The sequence below is a fragment of the Scyliorhinus torazame genome, chromosome 18 (genome assembly GCF_047496885.1).
Source record: "Scyliorhinus torazame isolate Kashiwa2021f chromosome 18, sScyTor2.1, whole genome shotgun sequence".
NCBI classification, from domain to species: domain Eukaryota; kingdom Metazoa; phylum Chordata; class Chondrichthyes; order Carcharhiniformes; family Scyliorhinidae; genus Scyliorhinus; species Scyliorhinus torazame.
This window is the reverse complement of record NC_092724.1, coordinates 145088850-145115056: the sequence shown is the minus strand read 5'-3', so window position 1 is coordinate 145115056 and position 26207 is coordinate 145088850. Positions and strand designations below refer to the sequence as shown.

The 26207-nt window shown below is 46.4% G+C and overlaps 1 long non-coding RNA gene across 4 annotated transcripts in view; it reads right to left on the bottom strand.

Moving 5' to 3' along the window:
• Nucleotides 1-213: 213 nt before the first annotated feature.
• Nucleotides 214-26207, bottom strand: part of LOC140395593 (uncharacterized) — a 222982-nt gene continuing 196988 nt past the window's right edge. For all 4 annotated transcript variants that reach the window (XR_011936242.1, XR_011936244.1, XR_011936245.1 and 1 more), the window contains exon 3: nt 214-2257. This is a non-coding gene — a long non-coding RNA (uncharacterized lncRNA). The remainder of the gene's footprint in view (nt 2258-26207) is intronic.

Sequence of the window (26207 nt, the reverse complement as noted above, 5' to 3'; positions counted from 1 at the left end):
CTTCTGTCGGACAAAGCACAAACTAGCACTTGGAAACTTTAAATTGGTGTGAAAAGGTTTTGGTTGTTCTATAAGTTTCCAGGGGCTCTGCAAATCAGGCAAAAGCCAAAAACAATGGCCGAATGTTTGAGAGGTGTACTGATAGCACTGGTGTGTTGATAATTAGCTTGTACAGCAGTAATCACGGAAAGGAAAAGATTCACCACTGAGGAGTAACACGTGGAGTTATTTATTAGAATTGTGCACATGCTGTGATTCCTAAATAAATGGTGGCATCATTTACATGTGGCTTTATGAGGGAGGAGGACTACTTAACAATAACATCGCAGGTGCATGAAAATTGTCCTGCATTCCCTCACCACTAAAAATGTACCATTATACAGCCTCAAGCCTCACCATTGATTTATGATTGCTCGCTAATCTAATTAATTAATGTGAACTTATATAAATTCTATCAATTTGCAGTACACCAATGCAAATGGAACACTGGCAGTCTGGTACAATAACACTGGCAGCCTGGTACAATACGGATTTACGGTAACAATATCATTTTAAGACTTCTCACATCACAAAACAATTTAGTTTCTCCAGGTTTAGTAGTATTTAATTTGATTTTGTTTTGCTTAGTCGCCCATTAAATTCAGGTAAAGAGCCACAATCCAAAGTACAAGGTTGAAGAGAACATAGTGCAAGTACTTCGAGCAACAGTCAGTAGTTGAGGGCAACTTTGGATTTCAACAGATTGTAACTTGTAAGAATTAAGGGCAAATTATTGGGGGTAAGAAGTCCCACATTGTTGGAAAAGGATGGGTTTGAGATGGTGGCAGCACAAAAATTCTTTATTTGAACGTCGCAAAGGTTCAAACTGGAAAATGTGTAAGATGATTTACGGTCTGAGCCTTGGGTCAGTGGTAACGTTCTTGCCTTTGAAAACATGAAATCAAAATCGCTTTTTGTCACAAGTAGGCTTCACATGAAGCGACTGTGAAAAGCCCCTAGCCGCTATATTCCGTCGCCTGTTCGGGGAGGCTGGTACGGGAATTGAACCGTGCTGCTGGACTGCCTTGGTCTGCTTTAAAAGCCAGCTCTCTGTGTATCAGGAAGTTATGAGGTCAAGCCCCACCCCACAGACTTGATCATAGAATTTATGCTGACACCTCAGTCCTGACTTTCGGATAAACCGTTAAACCAAAGCCTTACCTGGCCCTTGAAATGGATGTGACGGATCCCATGACACCATTTAAACAAGCGCAAAGGCGTTCTCCTAGTATACTGGCCAACATTTATTCCTCAGCTACACCAACGAACCCCATTACTTGGTCATTTATCTTGATATCTTAATATTTGCCAGTCCTTGCTGTAGAATTGTTGGCTGCTGTGTTTCTTTACATTACAAAAGTGACTACAATTCAACTTTGTTGGCTGAAAAGCACTTTGGGTCATCCTCAGATCATGAAGGGGGTTATATAAATGCAAGGTATTTCTTTTTTTCCACAGAATAACAGGAGCACAAAATGAAAATTCATGTGGGCAAAAAAAATGCTAAATAGTATCGATAAAATAGGGGAAAGGAAAGGTTGTAACACAGCAAATATGATCAATTATTTTTTTTTAAATTTAGAGTACTCAATTATTTTTTCCAATTAAGGGGCAATTTAGCGTGGCCAATCCACCTATTCTGCACATCTTTTAGGTTGTGGGGGCGAAACCCACGCAGACACGGGGAGAATGTGCAAACTCCACACGGACAGTGACCCAGGGCCGGGATTCAAACCCGGGTCCTCAGCGCCGTGAGGCAACAATGCTAACCACTGTGCCACCATGCTGCCTGATCAATTCTTGTATTCTATCTCAGGATGTAAGACCCGTTCCCCCCATCCCAGCTCAGCAGACGTGCCAGCTATATTCCAGCCTTTGCTGGGTTTATGTTTTGCACAATGTTTTTGACTGTGTGCGTGTGTGTGCGTGTGCTCAATGAGGACAAATTCCTTATCTGGCTGTGGCTAGCAGAAACACTTCCTTCTCCAGGGGATATTTTAAAAAGTGGTCAGTCCAAACAGTCATGAAGTCACCAAAGTGTTATCATTCCTCGTCGATGCAACGGCGCAAACAAAAGCATCTTTTTTAACGATTCGTAATCCGTACGATTGCCTGGACACCAAGCATTCAGATGCGCTGCTTTTATCTCCCTCCACCGAGGCTGGAAGTTTCCTTCCACTGTAAGAACAGCTGACAGCTGGTCCTAGAGAAACCGCATCTGCCAAAGAAACACATCACTAATTAATAGGAATCTCTTTATTTCACTCCGCTGCATTTCAGCCAAGGCTACAATAATAGGAGCTGCGAAGCTGGTGGGAATGTCGCTTCTTGCTGCATACGAATCGGGCCACATGCGCCATCTCATCTGCATAACAACAGTTAACGAGATACACTGCCGGTGATGTAATGCGTCATGTGAGTGAAGAGGGCAGTGAAATGAGGGGAAAGCTGAAAGCTTTTACAGCTGCGAATGTTTTTCTGAAGAGAAAAATGAGGAAAACATTTAGCTGAGCATTCTTTAAACGTCCAAGCGTCAGATGAATCTTCAGTACATCCTGTATATATTATCTGCCCCAACAACGAAACAATATAAATCAAAGTCCCAAAAAATCATCATCTGTTGCTATAACTGTCAAGGTGCTGGTACCACAGAAACAAGCAAGCTGCATATTTATGAGTTATATTTAGTTATTCAGTAAAATAATGCACTTGATCTGATATATTCATCTCATGAGTTTCTTACCACAATGGAATATCTCAATTCGCCAAAGTCCAAATTATCTATTTTCCTAAGTAACAACCTCAACACAACAGATAGTGATAATTAGTGCAGGATGGAATATCATTAAGTGTGGAATTCTCCCATCTTGAAACTAAGGGCCTTGGCGGTGTCAGGAATGTGGAGTGTTTTCCATGGTGAAGGTTGGCGGGAAAACATATAAAATCATCTGGCCCCGACCTCATTAATTATGCACAGAGGGACTTTGTGCCATATTCAGTGGAAGGACAGGCCTGTGCGGCGCGTAGTCAGTCATCCTAATCGGTACCATATTGAAGAGGTGCCCAACACCACTGACGCACTATTGAAGAAACTAGGTGGACCTCCTGAGAAATAAGAAATAGGGGCTGGTTTAGTACAGGGCCAAAGAGCTGGCTTTTAAAGCAGACCAAGGCAGGCTAGCAGCAGGTTCAATTCCCGTACCAGCCTCCCCGAACAGGTGCCGGAATGTGGCGACTAGGGGGTTTTCGCAGTAACTTCATTTGAAGCCTACTTGTGACAATAAGCGATTTTCAGATGGATCTCCGGGAACTTTCTGAGGCTGAAAGATGGGACCTCCTCCAGGACACCATGGGCGTCATTCTCCGACCCCCCGCCGGGTCGGAGAATGGCCGTTGGCCGCCGTGAATCCCGCCCCCGCCCCCGCCGAAGTCTCCGCTCCCGGAGATTGGGCGGGGGCGGGAATCCAGCCGCGCCGGTTGGCGGGACCCCCCGCTGGATTCTCCGGCCCGGATGGGCCGAAGTCCCGCCCAGGAATTGCCTGTCCCGCCGACGTAAATCAAACCTGGTATTTACCGGCGGGACCAGGCGGCGTGGGCGGGCTCCGGGGTCCTGGGGGGGGGCGCGGGGCGATCTGACCCCGGGGGGTGCCCCCACGGTGGCCTGGCCCGCGATCGGGGCCCACCGATCCGCGGGCGGGCCTGTGCCGTGGGGGCACTCTTTCCCTTCCGCCTCCGCTACGGCCTCCACCATGGCGGAGGCGGAAGAGACTCTCCCCACTGCGCATGCGCGGGAAACTTTCGGCGGCCGCTGACGCTCCCGCGCATGCGCGGGGAAACTGACAGCGGCCGCTGACGCTCCCGCGCATGCGCCGCATTTCCGCGCCAGCTGGCGGGGCAACAAACGCCATTTCCGCCAGCTGGCGGGGCGGAAATCCCTCCGGCGTCGGCCTAGCCCCTCAATGTTGGGGCTAGGCCGCCAAAGATGCGGAGACTTCCGCACCTTTTTGCCGGCGCGATGCCCGTCTGATTTGCGCCGGCTTTGGCGCCAGTCGGCGGGCATCCCGCCGTTGGGGGAGAATTTCGCCCCATATCTGGAAGCTCCACTTGCGGATGCTCCCCCGACCCACTACTTTGGTGTTCCAGGGTCTGGGATTGTGTGCTGCCTTCAGGTATTGTTCAGGTGAGTCTCGACATTTACACACCACGTCATTTCAGACGTGTTTCATGCCAGCATGTTTACCTGCTGGCAGAAGTTGGTGGGGGGAGTGGGAGTGGGGAGGGGGGGTCAGGCCTTCAACTGCTTACATCAATGGGATGCAAATGAGGTCCATGCTGGCCTCTGGCTGGTTTTACGAACCACCATGATGGGCATCAGTGAAATATAGCACTATAAATTCACACGGCATGAAAACGGTTTCTGGGCCTTCCGCCATACTCTCCCCGCCATCGAACACGGCAACTGGGGCATGAGAGAATTCTACCCGACATCAACGTCTTACGTTGTCAGTTGGAGGAAAAGGTCGCAAATCCAGGATAAGTGACAGGGTTAATGCTTATTGAACAACACTTGTAATTATCTGAGCAATGAATGTGCCATCTGTAGTTATATCCTGACATCCACACATTGTATTACACTTCCGAAAAGTTTGTTTCCATGGCAGATCTTTTGGCAATTAAGCAAATGTAGGACGTACAAACCCAATGAATACAAGACTATCCATTATATTTGTTTTCATGTGCAGATTGCTGAATATCTCTGTGGAAGGATTTAAGCATTTCTTATATGTAAAATGTATTTTTCACGTTGTGTTACAATCCAAGTAGCAAATTTATTGGCTTTTGTTATTTTCATAAGCTTTTACTGTATATTGAATCACAAGTTTTCATTGAAAAAACACCTGATGATTGGTAGCCATCGCCATTATCGCCTTCAGAAAATGTACAAGAGCAGCTCAATAAAGCACACTATTTCTTTTCAGTAAAGCAATTTCTTCCTATTTGGTGGGCTCATTACCTTCACCTTGTGTCATGAATTATAAAATCCTCCTGCTTGTCACATTATGGAGGTATCCACAGTAAAACATACAGTGGCACAGGTCCACGGTGCTGCAGCAGAAACTGGCAGTGATAAGCAAAGATATAAACCCTCAGGGTAAAACTTGAACAGAATGCTCATTAACACAAAATAAAATGGAATACCGTGTATTTTGTGTGGAAATGTAAATTGATTCTGCACTTAAATAAGTGCTACATTCCCAAGGTTTACATGATGTGATGTTCACATACAGTTGGATCTTTTCCCTCATGGAGTATTATGCCAAGCCCATGTTATCCTCACGGTACACTTCCAGAAACAACGGCCAGAATTCATCCGGCCATTGCGATTCCCGCCGGCAGTACACCCTCACTTGCAAGCTGGGGTACCGGAGAATCCAAACCAATATTTTCTATACAAGTCAATTGTGTGTATGTGCGTACACTGATGTTACCAAGTGGTCAAAATATCGTCCTTAATACTGCTTGACTAACGTGGCACAAAACATCTGGCGGATAGCCACTGGCAGAAGGTGAATTGTCTTCTATATAATAATAATAATAATCTTTACTGTCACAAGTAGGCTTATATTAACACTGCAATGAAGTTACTGTGAATAGCTCCTAGTTGCCACACTCCGGCACCTGTTCGGGTACACAGAGGGAGAATTCAGAATGTCCAAATTATCTAACAGTCTTTCGGGACTCGTGGGAGGAAACTGGAGCATCCGGAGACTAAAAGCAAATTACTGCGGATGCTGGAATCTGAAACGAAAGAGAAAATGCTGGAAAATTTCAGCAGGTCTGGCAACATCTGTAGGGAGAGAAAAGAGCTAACGTTTCGAGTCCGATGACTCTTTGTCAAAGCTAACAGACAGAGCAAGTGGGAAATATTGATACTGTGGAGTGAGAATGAAAGGATGAAACCCGGAGGAAACCCACGCAGACACGGGGAGAACGTGCAGACTCTGCACAGACAGTGAATCAAGCGGGAATCGAACCTTGGACCCTGGCGCTGTGAAGCAACAGTGCTAACCACTGTTGCAACAGTGCTAACCACTGTGCTACCGTGCCGCCCATCATATGCAGATTCAGGTGATGCTCAACTCCAAACCCAAGGACCAAACTTAGAACAAACTTTTCCACTCATCAGAGCCAACCTCTTATTCTCGCTGTAATACATGGTAGCTCAGTTCCTTTTGTCAAACACAAGTTCCGGGAGGCATCCACTGACCTTCTCCTGGGAACAACAGCAACAGGGCAAAACCAATGAAGACTTGCAGTTCTGCTAACTCTGCCTAAGGGTATGTTGTCTCAGTAATGGATCTTCATTTACCTCTATTCATATGAAGCAGAACACTTTGAAGGAATAAATCAAATGCCAATTCAAACAGCAATATTGTCTCTGCCAGATACATAATCAGCGTCATGATAGGCCAGGTTAAATCTGAAGAATCAATAAACACCACTGTGTGAATAGATTCTTGGGCAGGATTCTCCCGCACTTGACGCGATGGCCCGACGCCGGCGGCAAGACCGGCGCGAACCATTCCGGCGTCGGGCCACCCAGAAGTTGCAGAATCCTCTGCACTTCCGGGGCTAGACCAGCGGCGCAGGGGTTGGCGCCGTGCCGAAGGGCCGCCGTGACCCCGCGCATGCTCAGAGCCGCTGACGTGTTCTGGCGTATGCGCAGAACCACCGGTGTGTTCCTGCACGACGCCGGAGGGATTTCCGCCCCTCCAGCTGGCGGAAACGGCCTTTGTTGCCCCGCCAGCTGGCGCGGAAATGACATCTCGGGGCGGCGTATGCGCGGGAGCGTCAGCGGCCGCTGACAGTTTCCCACGCATGCGCAGTGGAGGGAGTCTCTTCCGCCTCCGCCATGGTGGAGAGCGTGGCGGAGGCGGAAGGGAAAGAGGGCCCCCACGGCACAGGCCCGCCCGCGGATCGGTGGGCCCCGATCGCGGGCCAGGCCACCGTGGGGGCACCCCCTGGGGCCAGATCGCCCCGCGCCCCCCCCAGGACCCCGGAGCCCGCCCGCGCTGCCTTGTCCCGCCGTTCAAAAGGTGGTTTAATCCACACCGGCGGGACAGGCAATTTATCAGCGGGACTTTGGCCCATCCGGGCCGGAGAATCGCGGGGGGCGGCCCGCCAACCGGCGCGCCGCGATTCCCGCCCCCGCCGAATATCCAGTGCCGGAGACTTCGGCAACCGGCGGGGGCGGGATTCATGGCGGCCAACGGCCATTCTCCGACCCGCTGGGTGGGTTGGAGAATGACGCCCCAGATCACATGCATGCAAATGTAATTTGCTTCCTTGTAAATTCAGCACATCTTCATGCTTGCCACTAAGGCACAACACAATCAATTCAGAATACCATAAACCACAATTGAAAAATTTGTAAAATTTTAAACGTTTATCATCTTACCCAACCTTTAAACTATGTCATTAAATAGTCACAGCCAAAGGGAATTGTGAGCTCGACAACCTTTGCTCCAACATTAATGATGTGTTTTAAATTCATACTATGAAACATTCCTGCGAATTTCATAAAAGGTGTTAACTTTCATTCCAAAACCTGTCCTGTGAAAACAAAGACAAAAAAAATTGACCATAGTAATTATTCTCTCCCGCAGAAATGTTTCGTCTAATACAAAATAGACAACTCTCATTTTGATTTCATTGCCAAATCCAGAAATTATTGAAAAGAAAAATTATTTCATTTCAAGCAGAGACCTGTCACTTTGTCCACTTGTAGTAATTGATTGATGTTGTGTATTTCACTCCAATCAAAAGGGAGGGATAGGCTGGTTGTGAATTTCTCTGCATAGTCGCACTATGATCAGCTAGGTAGACAACAATTTTTTTTCTTCCGCTGAAGTGGCTTATCTCACTTCAGCAAAGAGCTCAATCAAGGGGTTAATTGGGAATAAATAAAACTGACTCCCTAAAGTGACCCAAAGGTTTGGGAAACATAGAGGTGTACAAGAGAGTGCATATTAGAATTCTGAAATGTATCACGAAGCAGGATATAAAAAACATTTTCTCATCTTAGCGTTTTCAGTACACTCATTTACTCCAGCACTGTCCCAGATAATCAGACTGTGGAAATAACAAATAAAATTATGGCAAAATGCAACCAGTAAAGTTATTGACAATGTCAATATCACTTTTGAATCATCAGGTGACATCAGTTGCCATGCTTATGGAAACAAAGAAATCTGAGCTAAAAAATAAAGCATTTTCCCAGGAAAATGAGACTGGAGTTTTAGATGCACAATGCACGACAACAATATAAGCACTCTTAATTGAGAATTAAGTAACAAAGGCAATTGGAAAAACTTTTCATTATTCACTTGATTTTTCACTGTGTTCTGTGTAATTATAGATCAGTAAATTGTAACAAGCTCAGAAGGATTTTTCTGGTCCACTGCCTGAAAATTGTGCAAATTAACACAATTAAGCAATTTTCCTTCATTAAGCAACGGGTCATTATCCTCCTGCAATCTGGACTCACAGACTGCCAAGCAGGATTCCCCTACAGCTCTTTTCAAATTATCAGCACCAACATCAACAGAACTACAAACTATCTCGAGGATCAAATTTACAATGATAGGGCAGTTTAATTACATTTCTAATAAAACAAAATAGTTCCATCCTCTAGCAATGTACACCATACTATACTTTTGAGGGCCTAGTAGCTTGTTACTGCAATCAATAAGCAATTTTGCTTCCTACTCCCACTCAATATTGTCGCAATACATTGACCTTTCAATGGTTATTGGCCTAAAGTTAGGTCCATCTTCTTTAAGCCTGCTCAATCTTTTTTATCCCCCAAAACACTTCCACAGAGCCCTACCTGACCCCTTTAAAAAAAGTAGCAATATATGAAATAAAAGTTGTTCTTCACGTGCTCTTGAGCCTGGAAATTATTACACTATTGATATTGCAACTTGTGCTGAATTTGCTTCATGGCACACATTGATATGATACCAGTGATGGCACTTCAAAAAGTAATTTATTTGTTATGATGTGCATTGGGATATACTAAGACAATGAAAGTTATTATATAAACGCAAGTCTTTCTTTCTTCTTTAAGCCATAGCTTCACTGCAAAGCAACAACGCAAAAGCTGTAAATCTGCACTTGGGACTTGATATTAGCCTGGAATGACGCGAAGTGAAGCTCACTGATGAATAGAGTCACACCCCATTTGGAACTAGGTCAGGCCTTAACTCTGGGGCCCCAATGCAAAACGACAACAGAGACAGTCCAGTTGAAACATAATATAACATCATAATTAGGTCATTGTTGTGTTATGCTGCTTCGTGTAGCATAAGCTGCTCCCTTGATGTATGCTTTGACAAAGGAAGCTCCAGACTATGAAATGAGTTCAACGTGTATATTGAACTATTAACACAATTCTTAAATGAGTTTGACTCTCTGCTAATCTAACTGTAGTAACTCAGTCTATCTTTACCAGCCTGCTCTAAGCCACGTGCTGGGTGGGATGCTGTTGATCAACCCTGATGTACTCTCTAGGTGTCTGTCTGTGGAAAGAGGCAGAGCATGTGTGCCCTGTCCTTTTATATGGGCTGTGAAGTGCCCCCTTGTGGTAATGCCACCTCTGGGTGTCCTGATTACCCATTGATTGTGTCCTGTTATAATGACCCATTGGCTGTATGTCTGCATGTCATGACACCTGTGACATGCCTATCACAACAGCACCTATACTTCCTCAGGAAACCAAGGAAATTCGGCATGTCCACATTAACCCTTACCAACCTTTACAGATACACCATAGAAAGCATTCTATCAGGCTGCATCACGGCCTGGTATGGCAACTGCTCTGCCCAGGACCGCAAGAAACTTCAGAGAGTCGTGAACACCGCCCAGTCCATCACACAAACCTGCCTCCCATCCATTGACTCCATCTACACCTCCCGCTGCCTGGGGAAAGCGGGCAGCAAAATCAAAGATCCCTCCCACCTGGCTTACTCACTCTTCCAACTTCTTCCATCGGGCAGGAGATACAGAAGTCTGAGAACATGCACGAACAAACAGAAAAACAGCTTCTTCCCCGCTGTTACCAGACTCCTAAATGACCCTCTTATGGACTGACCTCATTAACACTACACCCTGTATGCTTCATCCGATGCCAGTGCTTATGTAGTTACATTGTATATGTTGTGTTGCCCTATTATGTATTTTCTTTTATTCACTTTTCTTCCCATGTATTTAATGATCTGTTGAGCTGCTTGTAGAAAAATACTTTTCACTGTATCTCGGTACACGTAACAATAAACAAATCCAATCCAAATCCAATCCAATCCAATCCATCTCTGGTGCTCCCTCTAGTGGTTACTTAGTTGTAGTGTATTTACATTAACCCCTTGTGTATGTACAGTGATGCATACCACCACAGTCATGTGCTTAATTGCTCCAGCTCCCCTCCAGGTGAAATCCTATAAACAAGGATTTTGCACCCTTACTGTTCTATCTCTTTTTAGAAAAAGTGACCATGCTAGGTTGCATTGGCTGCATGGTTGGAGTTCGCTTGTAATAACCGACAATGAAAGTATGCATCAAATGACATGTAGCTGCCCAATCACTTGGATGTCAGAGAAGTAGCTTTCCGCTAACTTTTCTGTAAAGTTCCCAGATGATGTCACATCGTGGCCAAGAACTCTGCTTTTATGATGAATAAGGAAAGTAACGTGTACCTTACTAAAGTTGAATTCCAATGAACACTACCAGTTTACAAAGATCTGCTACACATGGATTATCATTATGCTTGGAACATCATTTCTAAAGGGTGATGAGAGTCTGGAACTCACTGCCTGAAAGGGTGGTGGAGGTAGAGACCCTCATAACATTTAAGAAGTATTTAGATGTGCGCTTGCGATGCCAAGGATACAAGGCTGTGGATCAAGTGCTAGAAAATGGGATTTGAATCGTTAGGCGGTGGTTTTTGACTGGCGCAGATGTAATAAGCCAAATGGCCTTTTCTGTGCTGTGGACCTCTACGGCTCTCTATGTTGCAGATAACTAGCCAAGTTGTAAGAATTTATTTCACAGCTACAGTCATTCAGCAAATGAGTCTGAACAAAAACAGTGAACTTTTCTCAAGGTAAATTTTGTAAACGACTAGATGGTAGCACAGTGTTTAGCACTGCTGCCTCACACCGCCGAGGACCCGGGTTCGATCCCGGTCCCGGGTCACTGTCCGTTGGAGTTTGCACATTCTCCCCGTATCCGGATAGGTATCAGCCCCACAGCCCAAAGATGTGCAGGGTAGGTGGATTGGCCATGCTAAATTGCCCCTTAATTGGAAACAAAATGAAAAAATAAGATACATTTTAGAGACATAGCTAGACCTCTGAAAAATGATGTGTCTCTCGATGAAACTAGCACAGATGGTTGTTAATGGACCAAGTTTGAATGCAAAATGGAAAATATTTGTTTATTTCAATATTTGTTATTTAAACAAAAAATATTTGTTTAATTATCTGTTACATTTGACTCTATAATTATGTCGAATGAGAATGGATGGGAGGTGGTTTTGCACAATAGGATGCTTGGATCTACCATTCCATATAATAGAAGTGAACAGAAATTTTGGGTATGTTAAATGGCTGGATCAGGTAGATTTTTATCCATCGCTTATTACCTTACAGGAGGAGGTCTGGTGGTGCCGTGGGTTGGGTCCCTGCCTCTGAACCAGAAACCCCGGGATTGTGTGCCACCCTAGGACTTGATGGTTAAGGAAGGTGTGTTCATATTGCCAAACAGGTTAAGAATCAACCTGCAAAATCCTTCCAGCGCACCAGCGGCAGGTGGTAAGAGCGGGAGAGGTCAGCCATGCTTGATGTGAAGTGGTGCCACTCAAGGTATAACCCTTTGGCAACAAGCTAGTGACCTGTTCCAGGTCAAAACTCACAATGGGAGCAGATGCCAGTCTGCATTGTGCACCACAAGGTGTGGGAAGAGAATTGTTAACTTATTGGAAAAAAATTGTCTAAGAATACAATGGCAGTCCTAAAAGGGTTAAATCGAGCCACGTTTAATTTTAAACTAATTCAATCCTCCTGACTTATAAGGGATCAGGCTGATTTCACCAGCTGTGTAATCCAGATGATTAAAAGATAAATTAATCAGGTACAAGGTTTGATATTTATGGTATGGAACCTCTCAATCTGATCATTGCAAGGGGCCATCAATCAATTGAGCAAATTATTTTTATTCCAGCCAAAGCAAAGCCAATACACAGAAAATTGAAATAATGAAGCTTACTGGCAACATGATATAGCTGCTTGCTGATACCCGGGAGGTGCTAATGTCATAACTTTCGTAGGAACCCACTCAGTTATCATTTTCCACTGACTGCTCCTGTAAATCTGTGAATATTTCATTACACAGCACAGTTAGGGGTCCAACAATACTCAATCCTGACATGTTGCATGTGTGTAACAAAAGTCACCAAACATACGAGTGAATAATCCCCTGCGAGGGAAAACCAGCAATTAAAAACGTGAAGTGAAAAACTGAACATGAAAAAAGGTAAGTACAGGCTTCGGCTATCATTTAGCACCTGGGTGAGACAGGTATATATTCTTGTTATGTAATTTCAAAGCAAAATTAATTGGTTGCGGAACATTCCATGCTTTGGCTAGAGTCATGCATTGGTGAAATATACAATTTTGAAATAAATGCTGCTTTAATTATCAACACAATTCACAGTGTTCTGGGTCAAGAAACTAGTTCATAAAGCAGACATAGCCAATGGCTCCGACGTTGCTCTCTGTGATGGAAGAACAACTTTCACCTCACTGACAACTGTCCGCTTATGGACTGGTTAACAGAGATGCCGACTAATCTGACGTATTTACCAGCATGGCACCCTCCACATGGAACCTGTGAACAGCTTAAATAACAGTGAGGTTCCTCAACCATCCTGACTGGAGTACTCTCCTGATTTTCGTTCTGTAGAGGGGGAGTTCAATTAGAAGTTGGGCCCATCCACCCCTCCCGGAATGAGTACAGGGGCGGCTGGCTGTGGGCTGGACAGAAGGCCCGGCCCTGACGGAGAGAAGAAATTAGCAATTAGATTTAAATTATGTCAAGAAAGTGAAATCATGATTGAGAACTACAGACAGGGTTAAGAGATAAAAGAGGCAAGCAACAAAAGTAACAAAAAATGCAATTAAAAAAATATATAAAACAATGGGCGGAATTCTCCCAGGCCCCTGCCAGTTCAATGGTAAGCAGGGGAGATCAGCGGGATTGGTGTGAATTTCCCACAGAATCTTCCGCTGGTGTCTGCCATGGCAGATCAGGAAACTGGCGTGTAACTGATTTTCATCCCACTAATGGCATGAAAATTAAAGCCTGACCTCCTATGCTCAATTCTCCGCAATATGAGCAGGAAAACACGCGGGTGCAAAACACACCTGGAACAATGTGGCGTGCAGATGTCGACGCTCACCTGAACAATGCCTGGGACTGCCTTCGGAGATGTGGAAAGGCGCTTCCAGCGACGCTGGACCCTGGAATACCACAGCATAGGGTGGGGGCAGCATCTACAGATGGATCTTCCAGACTCCATGTACTGGAGGAGGCCCATCCTCCAGTCTCAGAATGTCCCTGGAGAACATTTCCTTTCTCAGGAGCTCCATCTTCAATTTCTGCAAGTTCACCTTCTTTTATCAACAATGGGTCAGTGATGTTGGACGCATTTTCAATATGGTGCCCAGATATGCTGGCGGACGACACGCCTGCCCCGCCATGAAATACGATGTGTCATGTGAGAGTACCTTTAAGAAATGGGTGTTTATAAATCAATGTGTATATAAGTATCTGTAGTGAGAGTACCTTTAAGAAATGGGTGTTTATTACTGCAGTGATGTCAGAGAGTGGGGTGGAGCTGGGCTGTGTGTCAGCTTTCTACTTTCGTTTTAGGCTGTTTGCTGCAGGGTGTGTTTTAATTTCGTTTTCAGAGCTGGATAGCTGCAGTCACAGCCAGAAGGTGTATTAGAGTCTCTCTCTGTAATCTAAAGACTGTAAATCGATCCTGGTGATTTAAAACTAATAACAGTAGTGACTTTAACCTGATGTGCTTCTGGTAAAAGGTGTTTTAAGTCTTATGGATGTTAAAAGGAAAGCTTAAAGGATTACTTAGTGTTGTATTCTTTGGGGGTTGTATTTGAATTAATGGTTGCTAAGATGTTCACTATATGTTTTAAAAAGGTTAACTTGAGTTCATAGAATAAACATTGTTTTGCTTTAAAAAATACTTTTCCATTTCTGCTGTACCACACATGTAGAGTGGGCCGTGTGCTCCCCATACCACAATCTATTAAAAGTTGTGGGTCAGATGAACTCCATGATACACTTTGGGGTTCTCTAAACCCTGGCCCATAACAGGCGCAAAACCCCCAGTTGCATAGTTAGTTAGGTTGGGGCCAGAGGAGTTTACCCAGCTTCCCTCTGGCCTCTGCAGTGGGAAACACTCCACGGGCGGGATTCTCCACAATCAGCGCGATGTCCGCCGACCGCCGCCAAAAAACAGCGCGAATCAGTCTGGCATCGCGCCGCCCCAAAGGTGCAGAATTCTCCACATCTTGAGGGGCCGAGCCCTCACCTTGAGGAGCTAGGCCCACGCCGGACTGATTTCCGCCCCGCCGGCTGGCGGGAAAGGCCTTTGGCGCCCCGCCAGCTGGCGCGGAAATGACTTTGCCGTGCGACGTATGTGCGGGAGCGTCAGAAGCCGCTCACGGCATCCCCGCGCATGCGCAGTGGAGGGGGTCTCTTCCGCCTCCGCCACAGTGAAGACCATGGCGAAGGCGGAAGGAAAAGAGTGCCCCACGGCACAGGCCCACCCGCGGATCGGTGGGCCCCGATCGCGGGCCAGGCCACCGTGGGGGCCCCCCCCCGGGGCCAGATCGCCCCGCACCCCCCCCCCCCCAGGACCCCGGAGCCCACCCGTGCTGCCTTGTCCCACCGTTCGAAAGTTGGTTCAATCCACGCCGGCTGGCGTGGGTTGACAGCGGTGGGACTTCGGCCCATCGCGGACCGGAGAATCACCGGGGGTGGGCCCGCCGACCGGCGCGATTTCCGCCGACCGGCGCGATTCTCGCCCCCGCCGAATCTCCGGTGGCGGAGAATTCGGGACACGGCGGGGGCGGGATTCACGCCGGCCCCCGGCGATTCTCCGACCCGGTGGGGGGTCGGAGAATCGCGCCCCACGTTCCTGACTTGCCAAGGGACTTAGTCCCAGGATGGAAGAATGCCTCGAATTATCTTTCTTCTGAGGAAAGGAGACTCCCTAGAAGTGGACCCATGCATTTGAATTGGTCCCTCCCACTCCCCCCCCACCCCCCCACAATGAGTACGGGGCGGCTGGCTGTGGGCTGGACAGGAGGCCAGGCCTTGAAGGAGAGAAGGAAATAACAATTAGATTTAAATGATGTTGAGAAAGTGAAATCATGATTGAGAACTACAGACGGGGTTAAGAGATAAAAGAGGCAAGCAACAAAAGTAACAAAAAATGCATTGAAAAAAGAAATGAAAAAATGGGTGGACTTCTCCCGTGCCCCTGCCAGCAGGTTCATGGGTGGGCATGGGAGATCGGCGGGATGCCCAGAAATCCGTTTTACTCCGGTGAGAAGTTCCCGGTAAAATTACATTTTAAGAACTAAAAAGGTTTTTTTAACAGTGATTTTCACTACTCGCATCATTAAAGATTCTCTTACTCCCAAAAGCACCAGGTTATTCAGTCATTTTTAGTGCAGCACTAGTGGTATGTACTGCATATTTGTATCAATACAGTGACTTCAGGACTGTACCTATTGGCAAGGATTGCAACAGTGCAAGCTATAGAGAAGCAGCATATCTTGGGCAGAAATGTCCAGGTTTCTGTGCTTAACTGCATCATGGAGACACCGAGTTGTTATCAGATTTACCCTGCAGTAATGATGAGTGCTGATGGCCTCGATGTTATTATTGTGACAAGGAAGCTGATGGGAAGTAGCACAGAAATCAGTAACTGACTTACAAAACCGCTTTGCTTAGCTCCAAACTTCTTCATTTTAAAAAATATATACAAAATTGAATAAATCTAACACGCCCAACAGAATAAATTCTCTAATTATCCACGATGCAATAAAGGTGGTTTAAGGCCTCTTGTTTCCCAAACCCAATTACACAACAACTTTGCAGTTGCAACGATTTATCCTGAACATGATCTATATTTATGTACAGAGTTAACATTTGTTCATACTGCCTCACTTATTTCTGCTTGATTATGTCTGTTGCTAATTGAAATGTATTCACTACCGGAACAGCACAATATATTTGTTTGGGTTAAGTTGGCACAGGAAGAGGATTTCAAACTCACTTGCAGTTATTCGTGATCTCATCTGCACGACATTATCAGTGCTATAGGATTCCCTAGGGTTACCCCGTCTGGTTAGCATCTGGCAGTGTGTACGCACACAAGACTGGGCCTCCAAGATGTTCTTTCTTATCAAAGTTTATAGTCTAGGCACTGGAGTAGACACCTCATTGGTTTTGCAAGGACCTGAAACCCCTAAACATCTGGCTTTCATCTCACCTGTCAACTTTATCAAAAACTGGTTTTAATTTCTGAAGTTATGGTCATAAAGAATCAGAAACAGAAGTTTGATTGCCCACTTTTTCACATCTTGTATTTTACATCATCAATAACGTCACAAAAATGGCAAAAGTGTTTTTTAACTCTTTCACCAGCACATATTCTGCACAGTTTTTAACCGTTTCATAGGTTTTGGGTTTCGTGTCGATTTTGTTGAAGCATTTTTTTTGTTTCTTGCTGGTGAATATTGCAGAAGGCTAGTGAAACACGTTGGTTTTTCATCTGGACTATTTAAGTGGAAAATAATATGATTGGGCAAATTTAGAAAAATATATAAAAAGCCTCAGCACAAGCCATGACTGTAAAACATCATCACTGAAGGAGCCAATTGCGCACAGGAGTACCTCCACCTCAAACGGACGGTGCTTCTTCATGAGCAGAAAAAGGGAATAAGAAGAAAAACACTGGGCCGGATCTTCCACGGAGAGACAATCTCTGTCAAATTGCCATTCAGTTCCTTCTTGCCCATCTTAACCTGGAGCCGCACATTTTTCACCTGCGCTTCCTACCCAGGCATCCTGGAGTCACTTCAGCGCAGCGTAGGGGCGTGGGGGAAGAGAAGCACTTTTCATGGCACTAGATTTAAATGTCCCAGCCAGTTTGTGGTCGGGAGTGGGGCGGAGGGAAATAGGGTTGTGAGGAGTAGTTAGAGAGTGGTGGGCAGTCAGGTGGTCGGGGGTAGTCGGTGGTGGGGTTGGAGGCTCAAGAGGGTAGTAGGGTGGCCAGGGAGGAGTTGAGGGTGGGGGTTTGGTCAGGTGCAATAGTCAAAGATGGGGTAATAGATGGCCAGGGGATAAGCTAGGGTATTTGGAGGGTAGTCAGCTGGAGTGTCAGGTATCAAGAGGGTAGTCAGGAGAGGTGGGGGAATTGGGAGGGTAAGGTAAAGTAAAATCGCCATAGTCCCAGATGACCATAGGTTGCTTTCCCCTTTGAGGGGGAGAGCTGACTGGTGGTGGTTTAACCTGAAGATCACCACACCTCAGGCGAGGGGCAAGGTTGAGAAGGTGGGGCCTTCATGAGGAGGATATTTGGAGAGTCAGGGGGGTTTGTCATGGGGTGGAATGAGATGAGGATAGTAGGGAGGTCCGGTAGAGATTTGGGGGTCAGTTATATAGGCCGGGATTCTCCGACCCCCAGCCGGGGACTTCTTTCTTCTGCGTAGGGCCCCTCTGTGGTTCCGCCATATTGCCCGGGGTTCGGTGCGGAGAAGAGAACCGCGCATGCGCGGAAATAGGCCGGCCAGTCCGCGCATGCGCGGAATCACGCCGGTCGTTCCGCGCATGCGCAGAATCACGCCGGTCATTCCGCGCATGCGCAAACTCGAGCTGGCCCTTCGGCGCCGGCTGGAGCAGCGCCAATCCCTCCGCTGTCCACCTAGCCCCCAAAAATGCGGAGAATTCCACACTTCCGGGGGCTGTTGACACCAGAGTAGTTGCCACCAGTTTTCCCGCCGGCATGGGGATTTAGTACCCAGAAGGAAGAATCCCACCCATAGTTGTCAAGGAGTTAGAACTGGTTTTAATGCTTACAACGTTTCCGGGTAGCTATTCTGCTGAACGAGTCAGTACAATCAAAGTCTCTGGACTCGAGACAGCGGCCCCATTAGCTATGGCCGCAAATCCCATAATGGCCGCTAAATCTTGCAAGTGCCATTTGCGCTGGCACGATCTTACTTTGAGATCGTCTCCCTCCTCGCCCCCTGCACCAATGATGTAATCAGGTTCACATCCAGAAAGGGCATAAAGTTGATTAAAGGGCTTAAACCGTAGCCATTATCAGCCCATGATTCCCAGGCAGTGCCTTGCCTGGCTTGCAGTGTCAGGGGCGGGTCCTCTGGGATGCCCCATTAGGAGGCGGGGTTCTCCTTATGTGTGGGGGTGGGGAACGATGTTACTGTGGGGGGAGGTTGTTCATGCATTAGGTGGAGGGGCCTGGTGCCTGTCAAGAGGGGTTAGGCTAGAGACTGTGAAGGTGAGAGTGGGCAGTACCTGTGATGAGGAAGGAGGGGGTAGTGCCAGTAACGGGGAGGAGAGGGGTTAGTGCCAGTGGAGGCTGGGTTCGGGCCACCCCGAATGTGGTGGGGAGGGGTTTGCCCATCTGTGGGTGGGATTTCGAGTGTTGTCCACTGGGTTCCCGATCACCATTGGGGGGTCCCAATCTCTGTGGGGATGGGGGTGGGGGGGGCCTTTAATTAAATTTTAAGATCAGGGCACATTTTACCATTTTTGTCACAAGCTAACCACACCTTCTCATGCAGTCTTTGTCATATTTTTAACTCATTCAAAGAAAATCTGTTTGCACAGTTAAAATTGGGCATGGTGCGCTAAAATTACAGATGTTAACAGCACTCATAAGCAAAACGTATGTAAAACATTCATAATTATATCTGATGGGAAGACAAGCAGAAATAAGGGAACAGTCTCCACAGGAAGCATTTCAATTTTATCTTTTAATTCAGACATATGAGCAATAAACATTTTCCCAACACAATCTTCATGCCACAGGTTGTTTAATTCTCTTTTCCTTTGACACTTTTTTTTTGTATGTTCTTATAAATCCCTCTCGGTGCTAATTTCTGCCAAGCTTCTTTGAACACGTATGCGTCAGGATTAAAAGAGCAGAGACAGGAATTGATACAAATACATAATCGACTGTATGTTAAAAACACAAAACGGATCAGACTAAAGCCATTGGGTACATCCAACCTAAGAATCCACGTTTTAACTGATCACCAGAAATATACAGTGTGGCGCTTGTACTGATGCCTGAAAAGTCAGAAATAAGCCAGCTAACATTTCAAGACATTTTACAAGGACCCTTCATTCTTAGAATTTGCAGTCCACGGTAAACATAGTTCTGAAAATGCATCTTCTGAATTGTAAGGGTCACTTTTGTGTTGTGAATAATTCAGAACGTCCTGCATCAGCAGCTGCCTCGCCCTGTACAACTGTGTGCTCACTGACAGAAATCGGGCCATCAGGTATTCATTTTTTTAATTTTCAGGCTATGTTATCCATCAAACAGGTGCGCCATTTGCATTGCCTCACCTTATTATTTCAGTGAATGTGTAATTCTTGGTTACATTTAAAAAGTCAGATAAAGTAGTCATAAACTAAATGACACGGGATGATTATTGGCCCAGGAGCTTACCGATTTTGCAGTGTGGACAGAGCTGTCATGTCAGCTATGGCTCAGTTGGCAGTTCAGAAGATTGTGGGTTCAAGTCTCACTCCAGAGACTTGGGAAACAAAACCTAGACTGGCACTCCAGCGCTGTACTGCGATAGTGCTGCCCTGTCAGGAGGTGCTATTTAGCTGAGCTCTGCTCACACACCCGGTGGATGTAAAACCAAGGCAACATTTCAATCTCTGCTGATTCTACCAATATTTATCCCTCAATCAACATCAGTAAAACAGATTGGCTTGAAACTTCCTCAGAGTGGCAATCTCAGGCGGATTGCCACACCGGATGGACTTAACCTCCTTGAAATTCCAACCCTTAGGCTGCATAAGACAGGAGCAGCGGAGCGGGCATGCTGGCTACATCGGTGCAGAGTAACTGATGTGTAGAGAAGAAAGACATGTCCCATTTTTATGGCATTAGCTACCATAAAGGAGGTTTTTAAAGAGACAATATAAAGGAGGAAGGTAAGTGGTGGTTCAGACATCGGGGGGACTCTCAGTGGGGTGCGGGGGAGACCCGGGCAGATGATTGAGACCGGGGAAGGTGGGGACACACTCAATGGTGGGGCAGGGGATGCCCGGGGGGGGGGGGTTCGGATTGGCGTGGAAGGGCGTCTGAACGGGAGGGGGGTGGCTTGGCGGGGTCACCACCTCCGGTGTTGCCTCGGGTGGGGGCGTATGCTTGGTTGGGATGGTTTGGGGCAAGCTCTGGGAAATGTTTTTTGTGCAGGGTGTCCCGCAAGGGGCCGATCTGGGTATTTTAATTAGTTACTCTGATGTTAGAAGGGCTTTTTTCCCTTCAAACTCATTCAGAGTAACTTTCAGGGCAAAACTATTCGAAGTTAGCGATTTAAATCACTTTGCCAGATGGTTCCAAGTTGGCGCTTCTGGATAATTGCCAGGTAAACCCTTACGTGGGAAGCTCCTGGATGGATTCCCCAGCGCATAACTGGGGTACCCCCTAGATGCAATACTGAGGATCCAGGAAGTTATGGGCCAATCTAATTATTTATCATATTGCAGTATGTGGGACTTGCTATGTGTTGACTGGTTGCTTTGTTTCCTGCACTGTGACCTTGGTGGCACTTCAAAAGTACATCACTGACGTTTGGAAGGTCGTAAATGGCACTTTATAAATGCATGGCATTTTTTTCTTTTTAGTGAGAGGAAAAAGGCAAAGAATGAACTTATATTGAAGTTTCCACACAGTGCCCTGTCAATCTGACTTTTAAACGGGCTTCAATTTAAGGAACTAATGTTTCTGAGGAATCATTATTCGAAGCAAATAAGGGCCTTATTGCATTTTTAGAATCTGATGCCTTTTTATTATCATCACTGAGGTGACTGCTCATTGTTAAGACTTTCCCTTGAAGAAACAAGGCCCAATTTCTATTTAGCCTACATAAGACAACAGGCAGGCAGTGGATAGAGTAATTGGTGTCTATGGCCATCAGTGCTCCTGATTTCTCAGTAGCGTTCTCTAAAGCATCAGTATACATCATCGAACATGAATAAGCACAGTTTAGATTTTGATGCAATAGGCTAGGAACATGGGCAAACATTTTTTGTTTTGTTTTGTTTTATAAATTTAGAGTACCCAATTATTTTTTTTCCAATTAAGAGGCAATTTAGCGTGGCCAATCCACCTAACCTGAACATATTTTGGGTTGTGGGGGTGAAACCCACGCAGACATGGGGAGAATGTGCTAACTCCACACGGACAGTGACCCAGGGTCGGGATTCGAACCCGGGTCCTCGGCGCCGTAGTCCTAGTGCTATCCAGTGTACCACCGTGCTGCCCTAGAACATGGCCAGACATGCTGGAAAATGGGATTTGAATAGATAGGTGCTTGATGACCAGCACAGACACGGGGGGCCGAAGGGCCTCTTTTTGTGCTGTAAAACGCGATGACTCTATGAACAGCAACCATGGGACACCAATTCAGAACTACCGGAGATGGAAAAGAAAGATGCAGTATTTGTCTGCAATCTTCAAAATATAATTAATGACCTATGATTGGAAAGGGTCAATGTCTCAATAGGCATGGGATCACACACCTTGGGCAGAATTCTCCCCCAACGGCGCGATGGCCGCCGACTGGTGCCAAAAACGGCGCCAATCAGACGGGCATCGCGCCGGCCCAAAGGTGCGGAATGCTCCGCATCTTTGGGGGCCGAACCCCAGCATTGAGGGGCTAGGCCGGCGGCGGAGGGATTTCCGCCCCGCCAGCTGGCGGAAATGGCGTTTGTTGCCCCGCCAGCTGGCGGAAATAGCGTTTGTTGCCCCGCCAGCTGGCGCGGAAATGCGGCGCATGCGCGGGAGCGTCAGCGGCCGCCGACAGTTTCCCGCGCATGCGCAGTGGGGAGAGTCTCTTCCGCCTCCGCCATGGTGGAGGCCGTGGCGGAGGCGGAAGGGAAAGAGTGCCCCCACGGCACAGGCCCGCCCGCGGATCGGTGGGCCACGATCGCGGGCCAGGCCACCGTGGGGGCACCCCCCAGGGTCAGATCACCCTGCCCAGGACCCCGGAGCACGCCCACGCCGCCTGGTCCCTCCGGTAAATACCAGCTTTGATTTACGCCGGCGGGACAGGCAATTTCTGGGCGGGACTTCGGCCCATCCGGGCCAGAGAATTGAGCGGGGGGTCCCGCCAACCGGCGCGGCCCGATTCCCGCCCCCGCCCAATCTCCGGTACCGGAGACTTCGGCGAGGGCGGGATTCATGGCGGCCAACGGCCATTCTCCGACCCGGCGGGGGGTCGGAGAATGACGCCCATGATATCATTTATATTATTAGGTTCAGTTCTGGGTAATCGATATTGGGATGGGGGGATGGGGTGAATAAGACTATTTAGATCTTGGCCAAAAAAATTGGCAAAAAGAGGTTGAGCCAACCCGCGCATCTGCAATTGTCACCACTCCAAATGGCTGTTCTGCTCTCTAACTTGGCTGAAGCTGAAGGAGTACAGATAGATTGGTGCTCGCAACTGTAAGTGGCCACCACAGAACAGGAATTGCTTGGCTTTCCTTGAAGGAATTAAAAGGAATCCTTGAAAAGAGAAATCATTCGCCCTGTACTTGAGAGCACGGTAAAGCCACGATAGAACAGGGTAACTACACATTTTGTAATCCGTGCAGCTGTCTGTCAGGCCAAAGGTTCATTTCTCAACTTGATAAAACCCAGATTTCGGAGCAAGGCTTTTATTATGCCTTACTGCTGTGCGACCAGTTCTTGGAATGGCCGTGCTCTCATTACTGAAGTGTTTCCAGTGAAAAGTTCAAATCTGACAGGAATTTTTCTGCACAGCAGAAGCAGGACTCCTGTGCATCTATCTCAGGATTCCAAAGCCTCACCATTTTGCACTTCCCTTTCAGAAAGGGTTAGGTTGCCATCAAAAGGTCAGCTGCAATTTACAAGTGATGACTGTCAGCGCGCCCAGCCTATGTAAAATATTTAGAATAGTAAAACGGTGCACAGATGGCACTTTGTATATTTATTGGAATTCAAGACACATGGTGACAGAGATTAAATCAAAACATAACCTTTTACAGATGTTCAGCCAACCCACCCCTTTCTTGTTTGTTTATTTTTGGTTCCACCACTGGTAGCAGGCAGCCTCCTTGCGAACCACGCCATGCTGATGTCGAAGGCAATGGGTGCCAAACTATACTTTGGCAAGGCAAAAATCTATCGGTAAATTACGTCCAGTGGTGGAATACAGATTTTAAAATGAACATTTTGCCACATTCAATATCCTCAACTCAAAGGTACGATTTTATTTTTATTCCACTGGTAAGTTACTCATGGTTAAAATTTAAATTGCCTACAATGCAAGATTCTATGGGGGAGAAATCTACCACCACCTCACCAATTCCTTGGGTGAAACATGAGGGGGTAGGTGGTTGAATTACATATCGCTAACCCTCAACACCAGATCTCCCCCCTCCCGCAACCCAGCTTCCAGCCAGACCACAAGGTGTGTATTCCTGAAACGTGCACTCAGCACCTTCCACGTGCGAATCAAGGTTGTAATGGCAATTGCAGAACCACGATTGAAAGCGGACTATAAATGGGTGGAGTTGATACCACACATGCTCCTCCTGCATGGTTGAGTCTAGTGCAGCAGAACCAATGGTCCACAGTCAAAGCCACTTACAAATGTATCAGAATACCTTGAACAGTCATATCTCTGTGGGGACAATTACTTTTGACAAATTTAAGAACTGTAGACATTTCGAGTCATTCATATTGTATCGTCAGTGAGCTCAGTTGGCTGGAAGTCTGGTTTGTGATGCGGATGATGCCAATAGCATGGGTTCAATCCCCGTACTGGCTGAGGTTATTCATGAAGGCCCTCGCCTGAGGTGTGGAGATCCTCAGGTTCAATCACCACCAGCTCCCCCCCTCAAAGAGGAAAGTAGCCTCTGGGACTATGGTGACTTCCCTTTATTCACTTTGTGGCAATCAAATTATTCAGTAGTGAAGCACTGAAATATTATTTTTTTAAATAAATTTAGAGTACCCAATTATTTTGTTTTCCAATTAAGGGGCAATTTAGCGTGGCCAATCCACCTAACCTGCACATCTTTGGGCTGTGGGGGTGAAACCCCCGCAGATACGGGGAGAATGTGCAAACTCCACACGGACAGTGACCCAGGGCCGGGATTCGAACCAGGGTCCTCAGTGCCGCAGTCCCAGTGCTAACCACTGCGCCATGTGCCTCCCCTGAAATATTCTCTTTTGGACAACATCACAGCCTCAGATTATTTCAAAATACAAGAGGAACGACCATAGAAAGTACTTTGGAGGAAAGAGCAGGGCATGACGACTCGCGCCTGACCAATCAAGGTGGTTTTGTGCTCACCTAACTCACTCCTGTTTTGGGAATATTTTAATACAGAAACCTTGATGTGCTTCATTTCATTTTGAAGAAAAGATTGTGGAAATTTACAGTCCCCGTTTCCACTCACCCTCTCACAGCTCTAACCCAGCACTTGTGCTTGGAAGGGCAACCTAATGCTAAATTTGTCTTTTCCATTTTAATCCTTTGAATCTTGTCATGGTCTGCACCTCTATTCAAAACAAAGGTCACCGACTGATCCCTCTGCAAGGAAGCTCACACTTTGCCTTAATTAAGAGATCATTTTAAATAACAGATAGTCCAACCGTCATTTAATTTTTGCATTCTCTTCAGGGGCTATATTTATCAAGGCAATGTAGCGGTGATGAGTATATCGCTATTTGATCTGAATGAGAAAGGTACTGGGGTAAGTTTTGTTTTATTCGTTCACGGGATGTGAGCATCGCTGGCTGGGCCAGCATTTATTGCACATCCCCAAGGGCATTTTTAAGTGCTTGTGGATGCCTCCTATATTCAGTTTAAAGTGTTCCTTTGGCCAATAGATATATTCCTATAACTGGCTATTTCACAGCTGCCAAGGAAACATTTTAAGACGTTGACATCACGTATGGGGGTCGATCAGGAAACACTGAATTACAATTCATCCATGCAAAGGAGAAACTCGTGTCTGCTCTCGCAGGCACAGTAAGAAGTGCCTGTTTGAATGCCTCACTATTATTTTAGCTACAGAACAAAGCTCTGACAGCGCCGATTTGAAAGCAGAAGTGCACTTCTAAATTATTTTCTTTTTTGACTGACATTTCAAAACCAAAAGTTGGGTTCTCCTCATGGAGAGCTGCAACACAACTTGAAAAGCTGGAGAGAAATGTTGTTTGGCTTAAAGAACCTGAAATGCAATCTGCAAAGCCAAAGGGTGGTCCCAATCAGCGTAGAGCAATTGTACGACAATTTTTCCTGACAGAGCCCCAGGCGTGACATCAGTTTTCCGCTTCCTGATTTATACAATATTGTTTGTCAAGCACTGGTGCATCTAATCACCAAACATTTGGAAGTAGGTCCCTGAGGACCAGGCCTCTCCTTTAAAGTCATCCTATGCTATGTTGAAAATAACATTGACAGAGAAAAAAATGTCATGATGTTTGCTTAATCAACTGCATATATCTCTCTATTACAAAGCTCTAGTCAGAATGTGATAAGACATGCAAGAGGTATGCCTGCATCATAGCTTCATGTAAATAGCTGATCATTTGACCCTGTGTTTTTGCCAACCAATTTGGACTGTGAGTTGTCTACAGTGGCTAAATATTACCACAGTATTGTTAAAGGTTGTGTAGCAGTCAGGAACAAGACTGAAAATCCAGATGTAATTGATTATAACCGAGACTCGGGGCTGGATTCTCCGTTTCGGGACGATGTCCCCACGCC